This window comes from Bos indicus, chromosome 6 (assembly GCF_029378745.1).
Source record: "Bos indicus isolate NIAB-ARS_2022 breed Sahiwal x Tharparkar chromosome 6, NIAB-ARS_B.indTharparkar_mat_pri_1.0, whole genome shotgun sequence".
NCBI classification, from domain to species: domain Eukaryota; kingdom Metazoa; phylum Chordata; class Mammalia; order Artiodactyla; family Bovidae; genus Bos; species Bos indicus.
This window is the reverse complement of record NC_091765.1, coordinates 36,164,589-36,188,689: the sequence shown is the minus strand read 5'-3', so window position 1 is coordinate 36,188,689 and position 24,101 is coordinate 36,164,589.

Genomic DNA, 24,101 nt, shown 5'->3' with positions numbered 1-24,101 from the left:
TTGCAACCCCATGAATCACAGCACGCCAGGCCTCCCTGTCCATCACCAACTCTTGGAGTTCACTCAGACTCATGTCCATCGAGTCAGTATGCCATCCAGCCATCTCATCCTCTGTCGTCCCCTTCTCCTCCTGCCCCCAATCCCTCCAGCATCAGAGTCTTTTCCAATGAGTCAACTCTTTGCATGAGGTGGCCAAAGGACTGGAGTTTCAGCTTTAGCATCATTCCTTCCAAAGAAATCCCAGGGCTGATCTCCTTCAGAATGGACTGGTTGGATCTCCCTGCAGTCCAAGGGACTCTCAAGAGTCTTCTCCAACACCACAGTTCAAAAGCATCAATTCTTCGGCGCTCAGCCTTCTTCACAGTCCAACTCTCACAGGAAAAACCATAGCCTTGACCGGACGGACCTTTGTTGGCAAAGTAATGTCTCTGCTTTTCAATATGCTATCTAGGTTGGTCATAACTTTCCTTCCAATGAGTAAGTGTCTTTTAATTTCATGGCTGCAATCACCATCTGCAGTGATTTTGGAGCCCCCAAAAATAAAGTCTGACACTGTTTCCACTGTTTCCCCATCTATTTCCCATGAAGTGATGGGACCAGATGCCATGATCTTCGTTTTCTGAATGTTGAGTTTTAAGCCAACTTTTTCACTCTCCTCTTTCACCTTCATCAAGAGGCTTTTTAGTTCCTCTTCACTTTCTGCCATAAGGGTGGTGTCATCTGCATATCTGAGGTTATTGATATTTCTCCCGGCAATCTTGATTCCAGCTTGTGTTTCTTCCAGTCCAGCGTTTCTCATGATGTACTCTGCATAGAAGTTAAATAAGCACTTTGACTTAAAATATTACATTAGTTTCAGGTGTGCAACAATGATTTGCTATTTTTATGGGTTATGTGCTTAGTCACTTAGTTGCGTCCAACTCTTTGTGACCCCATGAACAGTAGCCCACCAGGCTCCTCTGTTCATGGGATTCTCCAGGCAAGAATATTGGAGTGGGTTGCCATTTCCTTCTCCATTATAGGTTATGTATATTGTAAATAATGTTTCCAGGAATGCAGGGGTGCCTGTAACTTTCTGAATTGGTGTTTTTCACTTTCTTTGGATATATACCCAGGAGTGCAATGGCTGGATCACATGATAGCTCTGTTTTTAATTATTTGAAGACCCTCCATACTGTTTTTCATAGTTGTCAATTAATGTTTCCCTCAACCATATGCAACAGTTACTTTTTCTCTGTATCCTCACCAACACTTGTTATGTATTGTTTTTTTGATAGTAGCCATTCTAACAGGTGATATCTCAGTGAGGCGCTATCTTGCGGTTTTGATTTGCATTTCTCTAAATCATAGTGATGCTGAGCATCTTTTCATGTGCCTGTTGGCCTCCTGCATTTCTTCTTTGGAAAAACATCTATTCATGTCCTCTGCCTAGTTTTTAATCAGTTTGGTTTTTGATATTGAGTTATATGAGTTCTTTGCATATTTTGGATATTAATCCATTATCAGACATATAATTTGCAAGTATCTTTGCTCATTCAGTTATTTGCCTTTTTGTTGATGATTTCCTTTATTGTGCAAAATCTTTTTAGTTTGATATATTCCTGTTTATTTTTGCTTTTTTTGCCCTTGCCTGAGGAGACAGATCCAGAAAATATTGCTAAGATGATGTCAAAGAGTTTACTGCCAATATTTTCTTCTAGGAGTTTTATGGTTTTAAGTCTTACATTTAGTCTTTAATATTTTGAGTTTATTTTTGTACATGGTGTAAGAAAATAGCCTAGTTTCATTCTTGCTATATGTAGTTGTTCAGTTTTCCCAATACTGCTTGTTACAGAAGCTTTATTTCCCTTTTTATTCTTGCTTTCTTTTCCCTTGATTAAGTAACTATATTTGTATAAATTTATTTCTAAATTCTCTATTTTTCCATTGACCAATATTTTGGGTTTATGGCTGTACTGTACTCTTCTGATTACTATAACTTTGTAGTATAGTTTGTAGGGAGCATGATACCATCTACTTTGTTTTTCCTTCTTAAGATTGCTTTGTCTTTGTGGTTCTGTAAAAATTTTAGAATTATTTGTTCTAATTCTGTGAAAAATGCCATCAGTGTTTTGATAGAGATTATATTGAATATGTAGATTTCTTTGGGTAGTATGTAAATTTTAATAATATTAATTCTTCCAGTTCATGAGCATGGTATATATTTTCATTTATTTGTGTTGTCTTCAATTCTTCCATCAAATTTAAAAGAAATTTTCAAAGTATAGTTCTTTCACCTTGGTTAAGTTTATTTTTAGGTATTTAATTCTTTTTGGTGTGACTATAAATGGGATTTTAAAAAATTTCCCTCTGATAGTGCATTATTAATACATAGAAATACAACAGATTTTATCTTGTGAATTTAATGATTCATTTATTCGTTCTAATATTTTTTTTTGGTGTAATCTTTTTTTGGTGAATATTTTCTACATAAAATATCATGTCATCTGTAATAATGACAGCTTCACCTCTCCCTTTCCAATTTGGATTCTTTTATTTATTTATGATTATCTGCTGCAGCTGGGACTACTAACACTATGATGAGTAAAAGTGACAAGAGTGGACATCCCTGTCTTGTTCCTGACCTCAGAGGAAGAGCTTTAAGTTTTTCATCATTCAGTATGATGTTAGCTGTGGGTCTGTCATAAATGGCTTTATTATGTTTAGGTATGTTCCTGCTATACCCAGTTTGTTCAGAATTTTTATCATGAATGGATGTGGAATTTTTCAAATACTTTTTCTATATCAATATATTAAGATGATCATGTGATTTTTATCCTTTGCTTTATTAATTTGGTGTATCACATTGATTGGCAGATACTGAATCATTTTGCATCCTTGGAATAAATCCCACTTGATCATGATGGATAGTCTTTTTAATGTATTGTTGAATTAGGTTTGTTAATATATTATTGATAATGTTTGTGTCTATGTTTATCCTGGATGTTGGCCTATAATTTTCTTTCTTTTTTTTTTTTAATTTTATTTTATTTTTAAACTTTACATAATTGTATTAGTTTTGCCAAATATCAAAATGAATCTGCCACAGGCATACATGTGTTCCCCATCCTGAACCCTCCTCCCTCCTCCCTCCCCACACCATCCCTCTGGGTCGTCCCAGTGCACCAGCCCCAAGCATCCAGTATCGCGCATCGAACCTGGACTGGCAACTCGTTTCTTACATGATATTCTACATGTTTCAATGTCACTCTCCCAAATCTCCCCACCCTCTCCCTCTCCCACAGAGTCCATAAGACTGTTCTATACATCAGTGTCTCTTTTGCTGTCTCGTACACCAGGTTATTGTTACCATCTTTCTAAATTCCATATATACGCATTAGTATACTGTATTGGTGATTTTCCTTCTGGCTTACTTCACTCTGTATAATATATAATTTTCTTTTTTTTGTGGTATCTATATCTGGTTTTGGTATCAGGGTGATGTTCACCTTATAGAATGAATTGGATATATTCCTTTATCTTCAACTTTTTGGAGTAGTTTGACCTGGATAGATATTACATCTTCTTTAAAAGTTTGATGAATTTCACTTGTGATTCCATCTGATCCTGGACTTTTGTTTATTGGAGTTTTTCATATTCATGATTAAATTTCCTTACTAATAATTAGTCTATTTATATTTTCTATTTTTCTTTGATTTAGCCTTAGAACATTGAATATTTCTGGAAAAGTATTCATTTCTTCTAGATTGTCCAGTTTGTTGTCATGTAATTGTTTGCAGTATTCTCTTATGATTGTTTGTATTTCTGTCATATAGGTTGTAACTTATCTTTTATTTCTAATTTTATTTGGCTCTTTCCTTTTCTTTCTTAATGATTGTGTAAAAGTTTATTAATTTTGCTTATCTTTTCAAAGAACCAGCTCTTAGTTTCATTGATCTTTTCTTTTTCTTTTTTCTTTCTTTTTTGCAATCTCTTTTATTTTCACTCTCATTTTTATTATGTCATTCTTCTACTAATTATGGGCTTTGTTTGTTCTTTTCCTAATTTCCTTAGGTATAAATTTAGTTTGTTTACTTGAGACTTTTCCTGTTTCTAGAGGTAGGCCTGTAATATTATGAATTTCTCTCTTAGAACTGCTTTTGCTGCAATCCTATAGATTTTATAAAGTTGTGTTTCTATTTTCATTTGTCTCAAGGTATTTTTTTGGATTCCTCTTTGACTCTTTTATTGACCCATTGATTTTTTAGTAGCATATAGTTTAGCCTCCACTAAGCAAAAAGCATATGTGTTTGGTTTTTTGCAGTTTTTTCTTGTAGTTTATTTCTCTTCATAGAATTGTGGTATAATTTCTTGAATTTACTGAGATTTATTTTGTGACCTAGCAGTGATCTATCCTGGAAAATGTTCCATGTGCACTTGAATGTGTATTTTGCTGCTTTTCTATGGAATGTTTATATATATAAGCCACATGGTGGTTCAGTAGTAAAGAATTCACCTGCTAATGTGGAAAACACAGGTTTGACCCCTGGGTTGGGAACATCCCCTGGAGAAGGAAATGTCAACCCACTCCAGGATTCTTGTTCTTGCCTGGGAAATCCCATGGACAGAGGTGCCTGGCAAGCTACAGTCCATGGGGTTGCAAAGAGTTGGACATGACTTAGAGAGTAAACAACAACAACTATATATATATATATATATAAACGCCTCTTTGGTCTATTGTGTCATTTAAAGCTAGTGTTTCTTTACTCCCTATCTGTCTGGATGTTCTATCCATTGATGTTAGTGGGGTGTTAAAAGTCCCCTATGATTATTATCTTACTGTACATTTTTTCCTTTGTATCTGTTAATAATTGCTTTATGTATTACAGTGCTCCTGTGTTGAATACACACATACACATACACACACAACTGTTATATCCTCTTCTAGAATTGATTTCTTTTTATGTAATGCTTTTCTTTGTCTTCTGTTATAGTCTTTGATTTAAAGTCTGTTTCATCTGAAATAAGTATTGCTATCCCAGTGTTCTTTTGATTTCCATTAGCATTTAATATTTTTTCCATCCCCTCACTTTCAGTCCATATGTATCCTTAACTCTACCTACAATTTGCTTTTGTAGGCAGCATATTGATGAGTCTTGGTTTTTCATCCATTCAGCCACCCTATGTCTTTTGATTGAGGCATTTAGTTCATTTACATTTAAAGTGATTATTGACAGGTATGCTTTATTGCCATCTTGTTACTTACTTTCTGTCTGTTTCTGTAGCTCTTTTTTGTTCTTTACTTTTTTATTCTCTTCCCTTGTGGTTTGATGATATTATCTAGTGTTACGTTTGGATTCCTTTCTCTTTGTTGGGTGTGTACCTATTGCAGGTTTTTGGTTTGTGGTTAGCATGAGGTTCATATATATTGACCTATGTATATAACTGTTTTAAACTATTAGTCACTTAAGTTTGAACACATTCTAAAACCTCAAAATTTTCACTCCTTAACACTTTTGGTGTTTAACATCATATTTCATACCTTTGTGTATCCCTTAATTACTTATTTTAATAATAGTTGATTTTTATGACTTCTGTCTTATAATATTGATACTAACTTTTTAAGTGGTTAATCCACTGTCTTTATTATATGCAGTTGATTCTTGACAATGCAGGTGCCAAGAGTTCTGACCCCCCAGACAGTAAAAAATCTGAACAGGTGATTCTTCCATATCTTCTCTTCTGCAGCCACAGATTAAACCAACCATGGATTGTGGATTGTGTAGCACTGCAGTGTTTGCTATTGAAAAAATCCACATATAAGTGGATACATGCAACTTAAGCTCATTATATTCAGGGTCAACTGTATATGTCTTTACAAGTGAGCTTTTTTTATCTCATTTCTTGTTGTAGCCTTTACTTTTTTGCTTAAAGCTGGCCCTTTAACATTTCTTGAAAGACCACTTTAGTGGTGATGAACTCTTAGTTTTTGCATGTCTAGAAAGCTCTTTATCTCTTCTTCAGTTCTGAATGATAACCTTTCTGGGTAGAGTATGCTTGTTTATAGAGTTTTCCCTTTCAGGGAAAACTTTTAGCACTTCAAATATATAATGCTACTCCCTTCTAACCTGCAAAGTTTCTCATGCAAAATCAGCTGATAGCCTTGTGAAGTTTTCCTTGTAATAACTCTTTGTTTTTCTCTTACTGCCTTTAAAATTCTCTCTTTATCTTTTGCCATTTTAATTATGGTATGTCTAGATGTGGTTCTCTTTGTGTTCATTTTGTTTTGGAAGTCTCTTTGATTCCCAGACCAGGATATCTGTTTTCTTCCCTAGGTTGGTGAAGTTTTCAGCCATTATTTTATCTAATAAGTGTTCTGCTATTCTCTCTCTTACTTTCTAGGATCCCTATAAGGCAAATGTGGCAGAGGATGGGGTGTGTTGGAGCCACCGCCTGGTGTGGGTTGGCATTTTCCTGGGGCACACCAAGGGCCACTGCTTCATCAGAGTTGGAAGTGCGGTGCTGGAGCCAGAAACTAGTTTGAACTTGGAGGGCTTGTTGGGGTGGTCTTGGCAGGCCAGAAAGAGTGCCTGGTGGTTTTCAATCAGCTTCCTCTGCACTGAGACTCAGAGGGAGTAAGTTTGTGGGTGCACACTCTAAGAGTGGAGTCTCAGTATCCTGCAGTCCTTTGACTCTCTCAGTTGTAAGCCCTATTGGTTTAAAATCCATTAGAAGGGTTTGTCTTCCTGATGTCAGTCCCCAGGGCCTGGATACCCAACGTGGATCTCAAACTGCTTGCTCTTTAGGGAGCACCTCTGAGTTTGCTGGAGAAGGAAATGGCAACCCACTCCAGTGCTCTTGCCTGGAAAATCCCATGGATGGAGGAGCTATAATCCATGGGTTTGCAAAGAGTCGGACACGACTGAGCGACTTCCCTTTCTGAGTTTGTAATATCCTCTTCCTATCTTAGGTTGCCTACTAGAGTTGTCGGTCCTGGCTCATTGCATCTCTGCCCCACCTACCTATATATCAACATAGTTTTTTCCTTTATATTCTTTAGAAAATCTGCCCTGTTAGCTTAGGTCATTCTCTGAGAGAGTTGTTCTATATTTGCCTCTGATTTTGCTGTATCTATGGGAGGAGGTGAGCTCAAATTCTTCCTTCAGGGAAGGATCTGGTATACTAATTCAGGCTAATGTCATCAGACCTCATTTTTTCCCTCTTGTGTCTTCATTTTCAGTTTCCCCTATGTAGATTTGTGACTATGCTTGTCTTCCTCTCACCTTCCATCCTTCACATAGGATTATTTCTCCTCTGGTCTTCAATTTAACTGAATCAGGAAGTGTTTAAATTGTTTCCATTTTGCCACATGGGAGGGTTTAAAAATAGGTTATTCTGCTCATAATCACATTATCATTTAACAATGTTCTGTATGTTCTAATTAATGTAATAAGATTGAAATAGAAGCAAGTTGTACATACTTTTGGAAACTGAGGGCAATATTGTTATTTGCAAATGTGAAGATATACCTAGAAAATATATATGATTCAAATAAAAAAATACCATAATAAAAAAGTTTAGCAAAATGGCATACATGAAAAACATTTAACAATAGCTGTGTGTTATTCCAGCAATTCTAATTTAGAAAATATAATAAGAGCTCATTCACAATATTAACAAAATACACAAATTAAGTTAGAAATAACCTTATCAAGAATTATAGTTATTATTTCAAGTAAACTGTTTTTTTATAAACATGTAGACAACATGCCTTTGGAATATTTGGAGAAAAATATTGTACTCTCATTATGTGAAGACAGAGTATCACAATGCTATTTTCTTTCAAACAAATATGTATGTAAACTAAATAATTAAAATTCAAATGGGATTAAAAATTTTAAAAGATTTATAAATGTTTCCAAGGTTTGTCTGAAAAAATTAGATAAAAAGAACTGAATTTATTGCTAATGAAAGTTAGTGCATGCATACGTTCTCAGTCACTCAGTTGTGTCCAGCTCTTTGTGACCCCATGGACTGTGGCCCACCAGGCTCTTCTGTCCATGGGATTTTCCTGGAAAGAATACTGGAGTGGGTTGCCATTTCCTCCTCCGGGTAATCATCCTGACCCAGGGATTGAAACCTGTCTCCAGCATCTCTGCATTGGCAGGCAAATTCTTTACCATTGAGCCACCTGGGAAATAGTAGGGTTATAAAAAAAGTTGAAATAAAATATTGTATACAAAATTTTTGAGATTAATTAGAATTTCAATAAGTTGCAATTTAAAAAATATTATTTTTATTTTTGGCTGCTCTGGGTCTTCTAGCTGTGAAAGCTTTCTCTAGTTGTGGTGATCAGGGGCTACGCTCTAGTGGTATGCAGGTTTTTCATTGCTGGGGCTTCTCTTGTCGTGGGAGGTTCTAGTAGTTGCAGCTCCAGGGCTCTAGGGTTCGGGCTCAGTGGCTGTGGTACACAAAGCATGTGGGATCTTCTTGCACCAAGGATAGAACGCATGTCACCTGGATTGGCAGGCGGATTCTTAACCACTGGACCACCAAGGAAGCCTAAGTTGCAGTTTGTGTATGGGTATTTAGTACTTAGGTGTTCTAGAATTCCCCCAGTTCTTACCAGCCTGTTGAAGTCACATTAACATTAATTTCAAAATTATAGTACTTAGCCTCTGATTTTGATACTGAAGGACATCTCCCTTCTCTGTCAAAGTTACCCCTAGTTATTTCTGGGATGTCAAGTTGTGTCACTAGTATCCGGGAACAAATTGACTAATGTTCTTCTTTAAGTGTCCTCCCTAATGTGGCTCCTCTGAGCCCATGGGCTGGCTGCCAAACCCTCTCAGTGATGCCTGGCAAAGTTGGGGAGTAATGTTCACTAGGACCAGCAGTAATATTTGTGCTCATAGCCTCCAGTGTTTTTTTTTGTTTTGTTTGTTTGTTTTTTATTGGTTTCCTAAACTGTCTGCCCTTAATCCCTCTTATCACTAAAATCTAGTACCTGAAGCCAGAAACAGATAGATTCAAGCAATCCCTGTCTTCCTCAGCCGTATTCACCTTATCTTTCTTCATAGGCTTTAAAACTCCTCCATTCTATTTCAGCCCCAGAAGAAAAAGACCTGTGCATCATCAAAACACACAAATAGACTACCAGGTCTTCAATAGCCAGATTCTGAGTACAAGTTCATGCTCCAAGACGCTCTACTATATAAGAACTCATCTAACTCTATTATAAATCATTCATTAACTGTGATCTGTTACAGTGTATGAGGTGTCAAGCAGAGTTACAAAGTTAAAAAGTCATAGTTTCTGTGAGTCACAGAGAGGAGTCATACCTCTTATTTGCTAGGAAATCATGAGAGCACACCAAATATATTTCTAAACTACATAGACTACATTTTCCTACTTTACTAGGATAAACCTGTTACAAAAGTTTAGTCTGGCATGACTTGGTTACAGTTAACTGATACTGGCTCCCAGAATCCTTTATTCCATATTTAGTGTCCATTTGAGAGTATTCTTAAGAATCCACATCAAACTCACCAGAATATAGTGAAAAGTTAAATATTAGCCCATAGCCAGTCTTCTGGCAATACTCTGGTCTCTGCAGATCCACAATAGTGATTCACTGCCCTCCCACATTCTGTCAATCTGTCAATAACTTTGCATATAATATACTAAGGCAGGATGCCAGAACTCTGAAAATAATCATGCGCTTTCTTACAATATCTATACCCATGTTATAAATTGGCATGCATAATTATTAAGTAAATGTTGATTGAACAAACTCTTAACTGGCAGCTATATTAAGTATGGAGGAAAATGGTGAACAAAGCACAGTTTTGTCCAAAGATGCTAATTGTTTAATGGAGAAGACAGGCTTATAAATAAATGCTGATGATGGTCATGATGATGATAATGATAATGACTATGGTATAATAATGATAGAAGTATAACAGGGAGAAGGATTTTTTAAATTCAAAAAACGGTTAATCAGCTGTCTACTGACCTCCACCTTACAGCATACTCAAAAATTAGTTCTAGATGGATCATAGACAAATACAAAAATAAAAGCAGTAACTTTTAGAAAATAACATAGGAAAATATCTCATCCCCTTGGGGAGAAAAATTTCATAAGCCAGACATCAAAACATTAAGATAGGATTGATAAATAGAATTTCACTAAAGTTAAAAACTTTTGTTCACCAAGGACACTAGTAATAGAGACACTGAAGAATAGGAGATAATATTTGTAATAGACATATTTGACAAATAACTATATTCAGACTATTTTTATATCAATAAAAAATATTCCAGAAAACACAATTAGAAATGGGGAACACACTTGAATAAGCACCTCACAAAGGCTGTACTGTTGCCCAGTACACATTTGCAAAGGTGGTGGACATGGTTGGTCATCATGGAAATGTATTAATAAATTAAAATACCAGTGAAACACCTTTACAAGAAAACTAAAGTTAAACAAACAAACAAACAAAAAAATGGACAATAGCATGTATTGGTGAAGATATGATACCGCCAGTTTGGAAAACTGGCAGTTAGTTACTAAAGGATCATACATTATTCAAAGCCTCTGAACAATAACGTTAATAGAAGCATTTTTTGTTAAGAGTCAACAACAACAACAAAACAAAAACAATAATTCGAAATTAGTCATTTGTCCATCAATAGTGGAATGAAAACTACACAACAGGGAAAGGATAGCCTCTTCAAATGGTGCTGGGAAAACTGAATATACACAGGCAAGAGAATGAAATTGGATTCCTACCCCCACACCATTCATAAAAATCAGCTCAAAATGGACTACATTTTTAAATGTAAGACCTGAAATATAAAACAACTAGAAGGAAACATAGAGAAAAATCTTCATGACATTGGTCTTGGCAATAATTTCTTGGCTATGACACCAAAAGCATAGGCCATAAAAGCAAAAGTAGATGAGTGAGATTACATCAAACTAAGAAGCTTCTGCAAAACAAAGAAAACAACAAACAAAATGAAAAAGCAACCTACTGAACGGGAGAAAATATTTGCAAACTACATATCTGCTAAGTGGTTAATATCCATAGCATATAAGAAACCCCTACAACTCAATAACAAAAAGCAAATAACCCAATTAAAAAATGGGGAAAGGATCCTAATAGACGTGCTTCCACAGAAGACATACAACTGGCCAACAGGTCAATGAAGAAGGTGCTCAGTGTCACTAGTCAGCAGGAAATGTAAGTCAAAACCACAGTGAGATATCAGCTCACACCTGTTAGGATGGTCATCGTCAAAAACAAACATAAATTTACAAGTCTTGATGATAATGTGGAGAAATTGGAACCCTTGTGCAGTATTTGTGAGAATGTGAAATGGTGCGGCCACTATTGAAAACAGTAAGTAATTTCTTCAAAATTAAAAATGGAACCATTATATAGTCCAGCAATTCACCTTCTTGGTGTTTATCCAAAGAATGAAATCAGAATCTTGAAGAGACATTTGCACTCCCATGTTTCTTGTAGATTTTTCACAATAGCCAAGACAGGGAAGCAAACTAGATGTGACTAAAGAATGAATGGATAAAGGAAACGTAAATACACAGAGTGAAATATTACATATTCAGCCTGAAGAAGGAACTCCTGTTACATGAGACAGCATGGAAGAAACTTGAAGATACAAGATAAGCAAACTGAAATAAGTCTGTCACAAAAGGACAAATACTACATGACTGAACTTAGATGAGATACCTAAAGTAATCATACGTCTAGAAACAGAAAGTAAATGGTGGTTTCCAGGGACTGGGGTTTGGAGGAAGTGCAGAATTGTTGTTCAATGTGTATGAAATTTCAGTTACATGTAATGAAAAAGTTCTAGAGATTTGCTATACAAGGTTGAGTTAGAGTTAACAGTAATGTACTGTTTACTTAAAATTTTTAGAGGGTGTATTTCATGTTGCATGTTTTTTTCTAACCACAATAAAAAACCCAGTAGAATGAATAATTAAATTGAGGATGCATTTAGATAACAGAATATTACACATTATAGTAATCAAAATGAATGAATTATTGCTACATGGTATACTATACTAATGCTATCAAGATGGGTGGATCAAACAATCACCATGTTCAGTGAATGAAACCAGATACAAAATTATTGTATCATACTATTTATATAGAACTAAAATCAAGGAAAACCAATCTATGGTGATAGAAGTCAGAACTGTTGTTACCTTGCAGGAGGTAGGAGTGATGGGTATGGGAGGGGCCAGGAAGGAGGTTTTTAGAGTGCTGATGAGGGTCTGTTTCTCACTTTTGATCTGGGCGGATATGCAGGTGTGTTTCACTATGAGAAAACTAATGGAGTTGTATATTTCAGAGCTGCACACTTTAAGTAGGTTCTGCCTTAATATAAATTTTATTTAGTAACAATAATAATATTTATTGAACGTATTAGTTACCAGACACTCTGCGTATATTAACTCATTAACCCTCCCAACTGTCTCCTGAAGTAGGTATTATATTATCTTTGGTTTATAAATGAGGAAGCCGAGACACTGTGCCTTCTGCTAATTTGCCCAGTGTCACACAGCTGACAGATCAAGTGGTAACTAGCATTCCATTGCAGGCAGCTTGGCTTCCCAGTGCCCTTCCTGAGAACTGTGCACAGACTGTTTAATACATCAGAAGAGGAACCAACAGCTGTGCTTTCGGTGATTAAAACTTTCTGGTTCATAGACAATTTCAGGGGACAGCTGGTGCTTGAGCAGCCTTAAAGGAAGGATAGGTATTATCCAGACATGAAAGAAGGTATCCCAGGCAGACAAATAACATGTGCAAGACTGAGAGATGTTGAACTGCCAGTAGTTTGGTGTGGCTCAAAAATAGTGTGAGTGCAGACATAGAAGACAAACTTATGACTACCATAGGGGATAGTTGAGGGTCGAGAAAGGGATAAATTAGGAGTTTGGGATTAACAGATAAACACTACTGTATATAAAATAAAAAGGACCTATTATATAGCAGAGGGAACATATATTCAATAGATTATAACAACCTGTAATGGAAAATAACCTGTCATTTGTATATGAATCGCTTTGCTGTACACCTGAAACTTAATACAACATTGTACATCAACCACAGTTTAATTAAAAAAAAAAAAGTAATGTGAGGGAAGGATCCTTGAGAACCTGTGCATAGACAAATAGATTTGATTTTATTCTTGATGAGGATGAAACTATTTTAAGCAAGATAACTATAAGATTAAATTTACATTTCAGAAATAACATCCTGTCCATAGTCTGCAGGATGGATGGGAGGGAAGAAATCCGAGTCAGCATGAGCAGTTAGGAGGCGAGACACTAGTCATGGTGCTGGGACAAGGTTGAGAATGGACATCTCAAACTGTGCATTCTCAATATTGTCACTAAATACCTGTTTGGAAGGAAAAATGTTTCTCAGAATTATGAAGAAAAATTTCTTCCTATAAAATCACATAGTAGCTATTTGAGTACCTTATCTGTGTTAGACAGATACACTGAACAACAAAATCTGCGTGAGGCATTGTCCAGAACACCTTTAGAGGCAGGCCACCCTCAGGCCTGTCTGCAGGTGTTGCAGGCCAACATTTCCACAATTTTGGCCAATAAAATGCTGTAACAGGCTTCAGTTCATATTTTTTAAAAGAGAAATCAACTAGGTTCATATTTTTAAAAAGAGAAAGCAGCTCTTAGATGGTGTCACCCAGATAACTGTGCATATAACCCTATTAAAATTGTGTATGACTTTTGTAATAATAATAGTACAAATCTAAGTCATTTCAATAGTTATGGATAATCCAGCTCTATCCCATTTTTCCTTTATCTTTTTAGTCAGGACAAAGAGCTTGGATGGTTCTTGACCATAAAGGACTGTATTTATACCTAGAAGGGTGGAACATCTAGATTAGAAAGAATGTGTAGGAATGGGTCTAAGAATCTGTCTGAGCATCACCATTGGATCAGTGGCCTGAATTTATTCCCCAAGTATAGGAATTCCAGACTCGCAGCACTTACTATTTGAGCTCCCTTCTCTCCAGTGGAGCGGTCAAGTTCAGAGCTCCAGGAGGGAAGGGAGGAAGTGGACAGTGCCTTCTTTCCAGGTGGGCGGGACTGTCTCCTGGCCTCTGCTCAGGTCCCCCATCAATACAGTGGGATGGTACCTTCTCTGGGCACCATCACATTCCACTTCTTAGGCCCTTGCATTCTTGGCTGTGGGCAACAGCCTTTCTCTGTTAGCATTCGCTCCATTTTACATTTGATGTGGGCAGCTTGGACCCTTGACCTGGCTGGCTGTTGCCCAGCCTGCCCTACAGGTAATAAACAATATGGCCCGGTGTGGCCTGGCTGTCTGCCTGTGGGATCAAGAGCTTGTTGTCACACAGGAAACTTGCCAACCCTTCTCGAAGCCATATGCTCATCCTTTCCGGCCACATCTCATGAAAGTGTGTGGAATTCCGCAGTGAACTCTGTGCGGAGCTCTCTATTTTCTTGGGGCTGAAAGCCAGGTTTGAATTTCTGCCGTCATTAGCTGCATAATGAAAGGGGTACAATTTTAAAGGAAAGCAACCCTTGATTGCATGTGCAAAATGGTGTTTTTGTGAGTCTCTCTTCAATTATTAAAAAGACCAGAAAAGTCATCTTGAGCATTGCTGAGAAGAGAGAAGAGGGGAGAATCCAGAAGCCCATTTTGCTCAGGTTATTTTGTGTGTTGCTGAAAGAGAGATGCAAAAGCCAGACTCAAAGATCTGTAACCATGAGAGATGAGGCTTGCAGTGTTTCAAGGACAAGTAGGAGCTTAGAAGCAGTGACAACAGTAACAACTGTGTAGAGAAGTAGGGCAAGGATTGAAATAAGGAATGGGATGGATGGGTAGGTTAGGAAACTGAGTCATGGGATAAACATGCTGGATGTTGCTTTAGTGTGGTGTACATAAACCTTCAGGTCAAGGTGAACCCATCCACTACCAAACCTATATCCATACTCTTTACACACTGTCTGTCTCTGTTTTGATCCCTGTTTTAAAGGGAGATCTGAAAACATCCATCAGAGATCCAATTCTAGTGAAGGGTCCAGCTTCACTAGATTTTCATCAAATTCCTGCTATTTTCCTCTAATGGTGAGCTGGATTGGTAAACCTAAAAAATTCTCAACTCTTTTCTTTTCAAATTGGGATAATTTCTAAACCAAAGTGATCTGTAGGCCATCACTTATATCTGAATCATTTGGGGTCATTGTTAAAATGCAAATTTTAGTTCCTCCCAAATCAGTAAAGGCAATGGCACCCCACTCCAGTACTCTTGCCTGGAAAATCCCATGGATGGAGGAGCCTGGAAGGCTGCAGTCCATGAGGTTGCTAAGGGTTGGACACAACTGAGCGACTTCACTTTCAATTTTCAGTTTCATGCATTGGAGAAGGAAATGGCAACCCACTTCAGTATTCTTGCCTGGAGAATCCCAGGGACAGGGGAGCCTGGTGGACTTCCGTCTATGGGGTTGCACAGAATTGGACACAATGGAAGCGACTTAGAAGCAGCAGCAGGAGGAGGAGATTCTAGGAATCTGTATTTTAAACAAGGGCTTCCCTTGTGGCTCAGATGGTAAAGCGTCTGCCTACAATGCGGGAGAAACAAGTACTCTTAGTGATCTTTAAGAATTTTAAACTAGTAAGGAATGCTGCTAAATGTCTTTCTTCAGCTCTTTTCTCCTGAAGATGCCTTGGGCTCATCTCTTTATATCTCTAGAGCTAAAAGGCACCAACAGGAAGAGCAAAACAGTAAATATGATCTTCTTAAAAATGTCAGGCTGCATTATTTTCCTGCTTTAAAATGTTCAGTAGCTTCCCAATGAGCTGGGAACAGAGTATTTCCACTGCTGTCTGCCCTTCCTTTCTGATCTCAGTCTCTCTTACCTCATTCCAGGCTTGCTAGCCTCTGGTTATAAGATGTATATAAAGTGTAAGATCTGATCCTTACAACTGCCATAATTATTTCCATCTGGGAGCCTCTGGATTCCCAATCCCAGCAAGGCAAACATTTCTCATACTTTCCCTCCTCTGACTCCATCTCATCATTCAGATCTCAGCTCCTGCTTTACTTTAGCTGCTCTCAAGAAGTTCTCCTTGGTTTCCCTTTGTAATATACACATGCTCCTCCTGTTATCTCTAGCTCATCAACCTATTTCACTTAGAACGTACTTACTGGCATTTATCACCATCTGAAATCATTCAATCAATTACTCTTCCTATTCTTTGTTTTTACTTATCAGTCTCTGCATTTGAAGAAGAATCATCATCTGTGTTATCATGGCTATATTTTCAATGCCTAAAACTGTGGTTGGCACAAGATGAATATTCAATAATTATTTCGTAGATGTTGAGTTAAAAACACCAAAAGTGCAAGATATAAGGAATTTTAAAGCTCTTCAAATACACGATTCCAATTCTTTAATTTTATGATAGCTTTTTTTTTCTTACCTGAGGAATTACCTTAAGCTTGATGATTCAGTTCAGTTCAGTTCAGTCGCTCAGTCATGTCCGACTCTTTGCAACCCCATGGACTGCAGCACACCAGGCCTCCCTGTCCATCACCAACTCCCAGAGTTTACCCAGACTCATGTCCATTGAGTCGGTGATGCCATCTAACCATCTCATCCTCTGACGTCCCCTTCACCTCCCACCTTCAATCTTTCCCAGCATCAGGGTCTTTTTTGAATGAGTCAGCTCTTCGCATCAGGTGGCCAAAGTATTGGAGTTTCAGCTTCAGCATCAGTGCTTCCAATGAACACCCAGGACTGATTTCCTTTAGGATGGACTTGTTGGATCTCCTTGCTGTCAAAGGGACTCTTAAGAGTCTTCTCCAACACCACAGTTCAAAAGCATCAATTCTTTGATGCTCAGCTTTCTTTATAGTCCAACTCTCACATCCATACATGACCACTGGAAAAACCATAGCCTTGACTAGATGGACCTTTGTTGGCAAAGTAATGCCTCTGCTTTTTAATATGCTGTCTAGGTTGGTCATAACTTTGCTTCCAAGGAGTAAGCATCTTTTAATTTCATGGCTGCAATCACCATCTGCCGTGATTTTGGAGCCCAAAGAAATAAAGTCAGCCACTGTTTTCACTGTTTCCCCATCCATCTGTCATGAAGTGATGGGACCAGATGCCATGATCTTCGTTTTCTGAATTTTGAGCTTTAAGCCAAATTTTTCACTCTCCTGTTTCGCTTTCATCAAGAGGCTCTTTAGTTCTTCTTCACTTTCTGCCATAAGGGTGGTGTCATCTGCATATCTGAGGTTATTGATATTTCTCCCGGCAATCTTGATTCCAGCTTGTGCTTCATCCATCCTGGCATCTATCATGATGTACTCTGCATATAAGTTATATAAGCAGAGTGACAATATACAGACTTGACATACTCCTTTTCCTATTTGGAACCAGTCTGTTGTTCCATGTCCAGTTCTAACTGTTGCTTCCTGACCTGCATACAGATTTTTCAAGAGGCAGGTCAGGTGGTCTGGTATTCCCATCTCTTTCAGAATTTTCCACAGTTTATTGTGATCCACACAGTCAAAGGCTTTGGCATAGTCAATAAAACAGAAATAGATGTTTTTCTGGAACTCTCTTGCTTTTTCCATGATCCAGTGGATGTTGGGAATTTGATTTCTGGTTCCTCTGCCTTTTCTAAAACCAGCTTGAACATCAGGAAGTTCACGGTTCACATATTGCTGAAGCCTGGCTTGGAGAATTTTGAGCATTACTTTACTAGCGTGTGAGATGAGTGCAATTGTGCGGTAGTTTGAGCATTCTTTGGCATTGCTTTTCTTTGGGATTGGAATGAAAACTGACCTTTTCCAGTCCTGTGGCCACTGCTGAGTTTTCCAAATTTGCTGGCATACTGAGTGCAGCCCTTTCACAGCATCATCTTTCAGGATTTGAAATAGCTCCACTGGAATTCCATTACCTCCACTAGCTTTGTTTGACCATACCTGTCCCTAATTATGTGTTAGGGCAGAGGAAGAACAGAGATCTGTATAATACACTTTGTGATTTTTCTGAAAATGGAATCTTACTCTAATATGAGAGTAAAATTTTTTGTGATTTTTCTGAAAATGGAATCTTACTCTAATATGAGAGTAAAAACGTAAAAATATTGACCTGTAAATGGTTGATTAAATCATCCAGCAAGCATTTATTGCTAACCAACTCAGGCCTATCTTAGGCACATGGGGTATATCATTAGTAAGCAAAACAATGGTTCTGCCCTTATACAGCTTACTCATCATCCTACTTGCCAACAAGGCATTTGGTCCAATCAGGAGAATCTTCAAGTTGTGGAGAGCTGGTCCTTCATCCTGAATCATCTTCTTTATTTGTAAAATAGTGTAATAGTGATGTGTTTACAAACCTCAGCTCTTCTGAAATATGCAAATAAGTTGTTCTGAAACACTTATTTTTAAACATTTCCAAAATATCATACATTATAAATTGAATGTATATCAATGCTATTTCCAACAGGAAATCTTCCATATAATAATAAAGCTAAGAAAGTAGATATATTCAAAAGGAAGAATCAATAATAGGAATTATTGTAGAAAACTACAAACATCACTTTCTCTAGAAAGAGACACCATTCATTGACTAGATCATTATTCTACTTCCTTTGAAAATATCATCCTGCTCCACGTTAATGTGAGAAAAAATATTACTAGAGCAAAACCCATAATTTAACTCACATTTCATAGACAGATATTTGTGTATATGAAATAATCCCTTTAAAATTTATCTTAATTTTGTAACTTTGTAAATCTGAGGAATTAGCAAAAAAAAAAAAAAAAAAAAACACCTTGCAATCATTCAAGATTAAAACTTTATTAAAGGATTTTACCAATATATCTAAGTACAGATAAAACCAACTCACTTAAAGTAAACGAAGGCAGATGTCCTTTATATTTAAATACATGATAAAGTCATCTTTATTTCTCTATGTAGCAGAGAGGGTCACTTTCCTTCTTGCCATCCTGGATGTTCTCAGGAAAATCATAAACATTCAGTCTTTATTCTGATACAAAGAGTAGCACACAAATGTGAATAGGTCTAAGGTGTACAAAAATAGGAAATATCAACGCTTCTTTTTCTAGGCAGAGATGACTGGATGGTTTGCAGTTGTGCCCTTTTTATAAAGCATCCAAAAGCTGGGGAGAGAGGCAGGGACAGGACTGACATGATTCTTTTGAACAGTATAAAGTGAAAGAAAGTGTAAAGTGAAAAAGAGTGTTAATCACTCAGTTGTGTCCAACTCTTGTAACCCCATGGACTACAGCCTGCCAAGCTTCTCTGTCCCTGGAATTCTCCAGGCAAGGAATACTGGAGTGGGTTACCATAAGCATGATTTCTGTTGTGTGTGGGGCCTGTGCAGATTGTGGTACATTTAGGAAATTTCTTTCTTCCTAAATTTGGCCAGAAACTACTCTCAGAATGAATGCATCTCTGTGGAAGAGTTTTATGTATGATTTAACTGATGCTCCTCAGAAGACTAGGAAAACCTGGATTCCCCTGTTTTCACTCTAGTGCACTAAAGACCTTGGACTGTCTAGAATCTCCTCTTTCCAGCCCAGAGGTTAATTAGTCTGCACTAAATCATCATAGTGCTGTGACATGCGTCATTAAGAGATATCTCTATTCTAAGAGATGCTTAACGATATGGGCATCTTTAAAGCAAAACCAACCTTGGGGCAGGGAATGAGCTTCCCCGCAGTGGTTTGGAGATGTACTTCTTATCTGAAGTTCTCTCTAATGCACTGCATTTGACTATGGGGAAGCATGACTAGGGAGTCCAAAGATCAAATGTAAAAGGGCAACTTTTTTTGATGCCTATTTCTTTGACTAATAAAACAGTTAAACTCATATAGTTAAAATTGTTTTTCTTTTCAGTATTCAAAATCAATGTATATTTCTTAATCCTTTGGTAAATTCTGGTAACACCATTACATTCTGATGATGAGGAGGAGGATAAAGGGATTGAGTCAGTAACAAACAATGAGGCACATCTCATATTTACCTTTCCTCTGATGTGGAGGTGGAAAATCCTGGGATAGCTCAGGACCCAGGGTAGACACATCAGAGCATGATCTGTGGTCCTGAATTGCTGAAAGTGGTACTTGTGACCAGAGTTTGTTGGGTGATGAGCAGCTAGGTGGCAGAAAGATGATTGAGGAACTAATATTAGACAAATCTCTTCTTTTTCCAATTAAAGTATAAGACAGTAACGGTGGAAGAGAGAGACTGATACTCAGATCACAGTTCAATGGAGGGAAAGAAAATACCCTCAAAATAAGACCTTTTAAATTTAAATAACAAATAATTTTTAAACTTTTTTAACTTTTCCAAAAGTAATGGTTTTCTAGAATTTGATATCTAATCATCATTTATCATACTTTCAGTTAAGACTAGCATTCAATCATATTAGGAGTGTTGAGCTAGAAAAAGGATCAATATTGATGCTCTGTAACAAAAGAGATAAGTAAGGTAGTACTTACTGTCACTCTGAATGAAGTAGAGTAGTCAATAAAAGAAAAGAACACCAAAATAACAGTTGACGAGATGTCTTGACTCAATAACATGTAGTCAATTCAAAGGAATAATTATTACTGGTACAGTGAATAAATTAGTAATATTGTACATGGCCAGTTCATTCTGAATTTTGTTAGAATGTATTAAGCTTGAGGATTTAAGTGATTTGATGATACACTGATTTAATCTTGTATATACCCCACTGCTCCAAAGGCATCAAACACAATACAGAAGAAATGAAAAGAAGTAATGTGATTTGGAGTCTGGGAGCTAGAGAGGGCGGTGGTTATAAAATCAAGTTCTAGAGTCAGACTGCCTGAGTTGGACTCCCCTCTGCCCAAGATCAAGGTGTTGGCAATGTTGATTTCTTCTAAGGCCTCTCTCCTTGGCTTGTGGATTGCTACCTTCTCACTTGGATGTCACATGATCTTTCCTCTGTGCATAGCATCCCTGGGACCTCTTCCTCATTCATAAGGACAGCAGTGTTACTGGCTGAGGGTCCTACCCTTATAGCCTCATTTTAACTTAATCACCTCTTTAAAGATCTTATCTCCAATATAGTTACATTCTGAAGTGCTGAGGGTTGGGACTTCAAAATATGAATTTCAAGGGACATGATTCAGTCCATAATAGCAAGTATTTGCTTATTACAAATAGTCAAGGCATGAAACTTGTACTTTGAATATTTTATAAATTTTAATGATAAAGTAATTCACAGTCATACATTCACATTGTAAAAAATAGAACAACACACATACAATAAAATGTTAAGTTCTTTTTACTATTTGACCTTTCATCCTTCTCAATCTGGGCATCTCTGGTGGCAATAATTTGGTATGTTTCCCTAGAGAAGTTTTATAGATAAATGCATGTGTGTAATGTATTGTAAAATATATGTGTGTCCTTGTCATGATTGTACTATATAATTATATTGCATATATAATATAATTAAATTCTGTTGTTCTTTTTTATTAAGTTATAGAATTAGCCTAAATAAATTATTCTGTTATGTGCTTTTAAAATTTTACTTCCTTTTTTCTTGATGATATTTGCATTTTGGTACACATATACATAGCTCATTTTTTATTATTATCATACATTATAATTAACCTATATAAATTTTGTTATTGTTGTTCAGTTGCTAAGTTGTGTCTGACTCTTTGAGATCCCATGCACTGCAGCAGTCTAGGGTTCTCTGTCCTTCATTATCTCCCAGAGTTTGCTGAAACTCATGTCCATTGAGTCAATGATACCACGCAACAATTTTATCCTCTTTTATCCCCTTCTCTCCTTGCCCTCAGTCCTTTCCAGCATTAGGGTCTTTTCCAATAAGTCGGCTCTTCACATCAGGTGGCCCCAAAGGGACTCTCAACAGCCTTCTCCAACACCACAGTTTGAAAACATCAGTTCTTCTGTGCTCAACTTTCTTTATGGTCCAGCTCTCACATCCAACTACTGGAAAAAATAATAGCTTGACTATAATGGACTTTTGTCAGCAAAGTAATGTCTCTACTTTTTAATATGCTGTCTAGATTACTCATAGCTTTACTTCCAAGGAGCAAGCGTCTTTTAATTTCATGGCTGTAGTCACCATCTGCAGTGATTTTGGAGCCCAAGAAAATAAAGTCTGCCACCGTTTCCATTTTTTTTCCTATCTATTTGCCATGAAGTGATGGGACTGAATGCCATGATCTCAGTTTTTTGAATGTTGAGTTTTAAGTCAGCTTTTTCACTCTCCTCTTTCACTTTCATCAAGAGGCTCTTTAGTTCCTCTTCACTTTTTTCATGAGTTGCTTCTTAATATGCTCTACATTTTTTCATATTATGTCATCTTTTTCTTTCAGAGTTGAAGCTCTTTTTATTCTGAAAGTTAATCCCTTTGAAAGATACTCATTGCAAACATTTTCTCCCAGCACATATTTACATTTTATGTGTGCTTGGGGTATTGTTTGATTTTATGAATTTTGGGTATTATATCTTATTTAAGGAGGCCTACTCAGCCCAGTATTTGAAATTAGCTCCTATATTTTATTCTAGTATTTTAAACAGAGGAATTAGGCACTCATGAAAACTTCAATTTTAAATTTTGGCTCTATTTATTAGCCTTTTGACAATGGGAAAGGTGCTAAAGTTCTTCAGATTATTAATAATTTCATAATATCTTGTATTAACCCTTATCTAGACTTAATTGCAAGTTTTACTGATTCATTTGTTCACTGTTTTAAAAATAATCAGTATTTGTTGAATTAATTGTAAAATGTTTGACTCTTATGAAATTTTTCTAACAGAAAAATTATGGAGAAAAAACTTGATTAATTGTTTTAATACCAGTTTTATCAAATCTTAACATTTTGTCATATTTTCTAGACATGTGAAAAAGTATTGCTGACATAGTTGAAGCCATCTGTGTACCCCACCTCAAACTCAATACCTCCTTCACTGCTACTGTGAAATGATATGCATTATTCCCATGAATTTTAAACATTTTGAATATACATATTCATATAACAAAAAGTCTTTGCTATGTAAATAACTCTGTGATGTGTTTTTGAGAATATGTTTTGGCTTTTCTAAAATAAATGTTTATTATTTTTTCTTTATTTTTAATTGAAGGATAAACACAATATTCTGTTGGTTTCTACCATATATCAACGTGGATCAGCTATAGGTATACATATGTTGCCTCCCTCTTAAGACTCACTCCCACCTCCCACCCCATCCCACCCCTCTAGGCTGTCACAGAGCCCTGGTTTGAGTTCCCTGGGTCAAACAGTGAATTTCCCCCGTCTACCTATTTTACACACACACACACACACACACATGTTAGTGTCTATATTTCCATGCTACTCTCTTGATTTTTCCCACCTTGTCCTTCCTACCCCTAGCCCCATATCCATAAGTATTTTCTCTATAATTTTAGATATAGAATATCTGGCTCTTAGCATATGCACACCTTCAACTTACATTGTTATTAGTAAATATTAACAGATATGACCAGATTTATTTCCCAGAGTGGTGGAACCAATTCCACTCAAACCATGAGTGTATGGATTCCCTCATTGTTTGTACCCTCATTAACAAATATTTTCTAAATTTAATTTCACAAGTTTAAAGTTTTGATTTTCACATTAAGTCTTTAATCCCCATGGGAATGCTTTTCTTTGTAGAAGTGAGCTAGGGAGCCTAGTCATCGGGCTAATGAACAGTCCCAGCATGGTTTCTTGAGTTGTCCGTTCCTCCTTCACTGATTGTTAGCACTTGAGTTATGTGCAGTTTTCCCAAAGGCATCACCCTGTTTCTGGACTCTCTGTTAGGCTCTGTAGCACTGTTTGTCTTTCCTTGTCTTGGACCATACTGTCTTAATTACTCTGGTTTACTGTGTCTTGCTTATCTGTGAAGGCAAGCCCTCCTATTTTGTCTACCAAACTGTCTCAATCCTTTAGTCTTTCATACAAATTCTGACATCAGCTTAATTACATTATTGACCAGAGTGGTGGTCATTCAA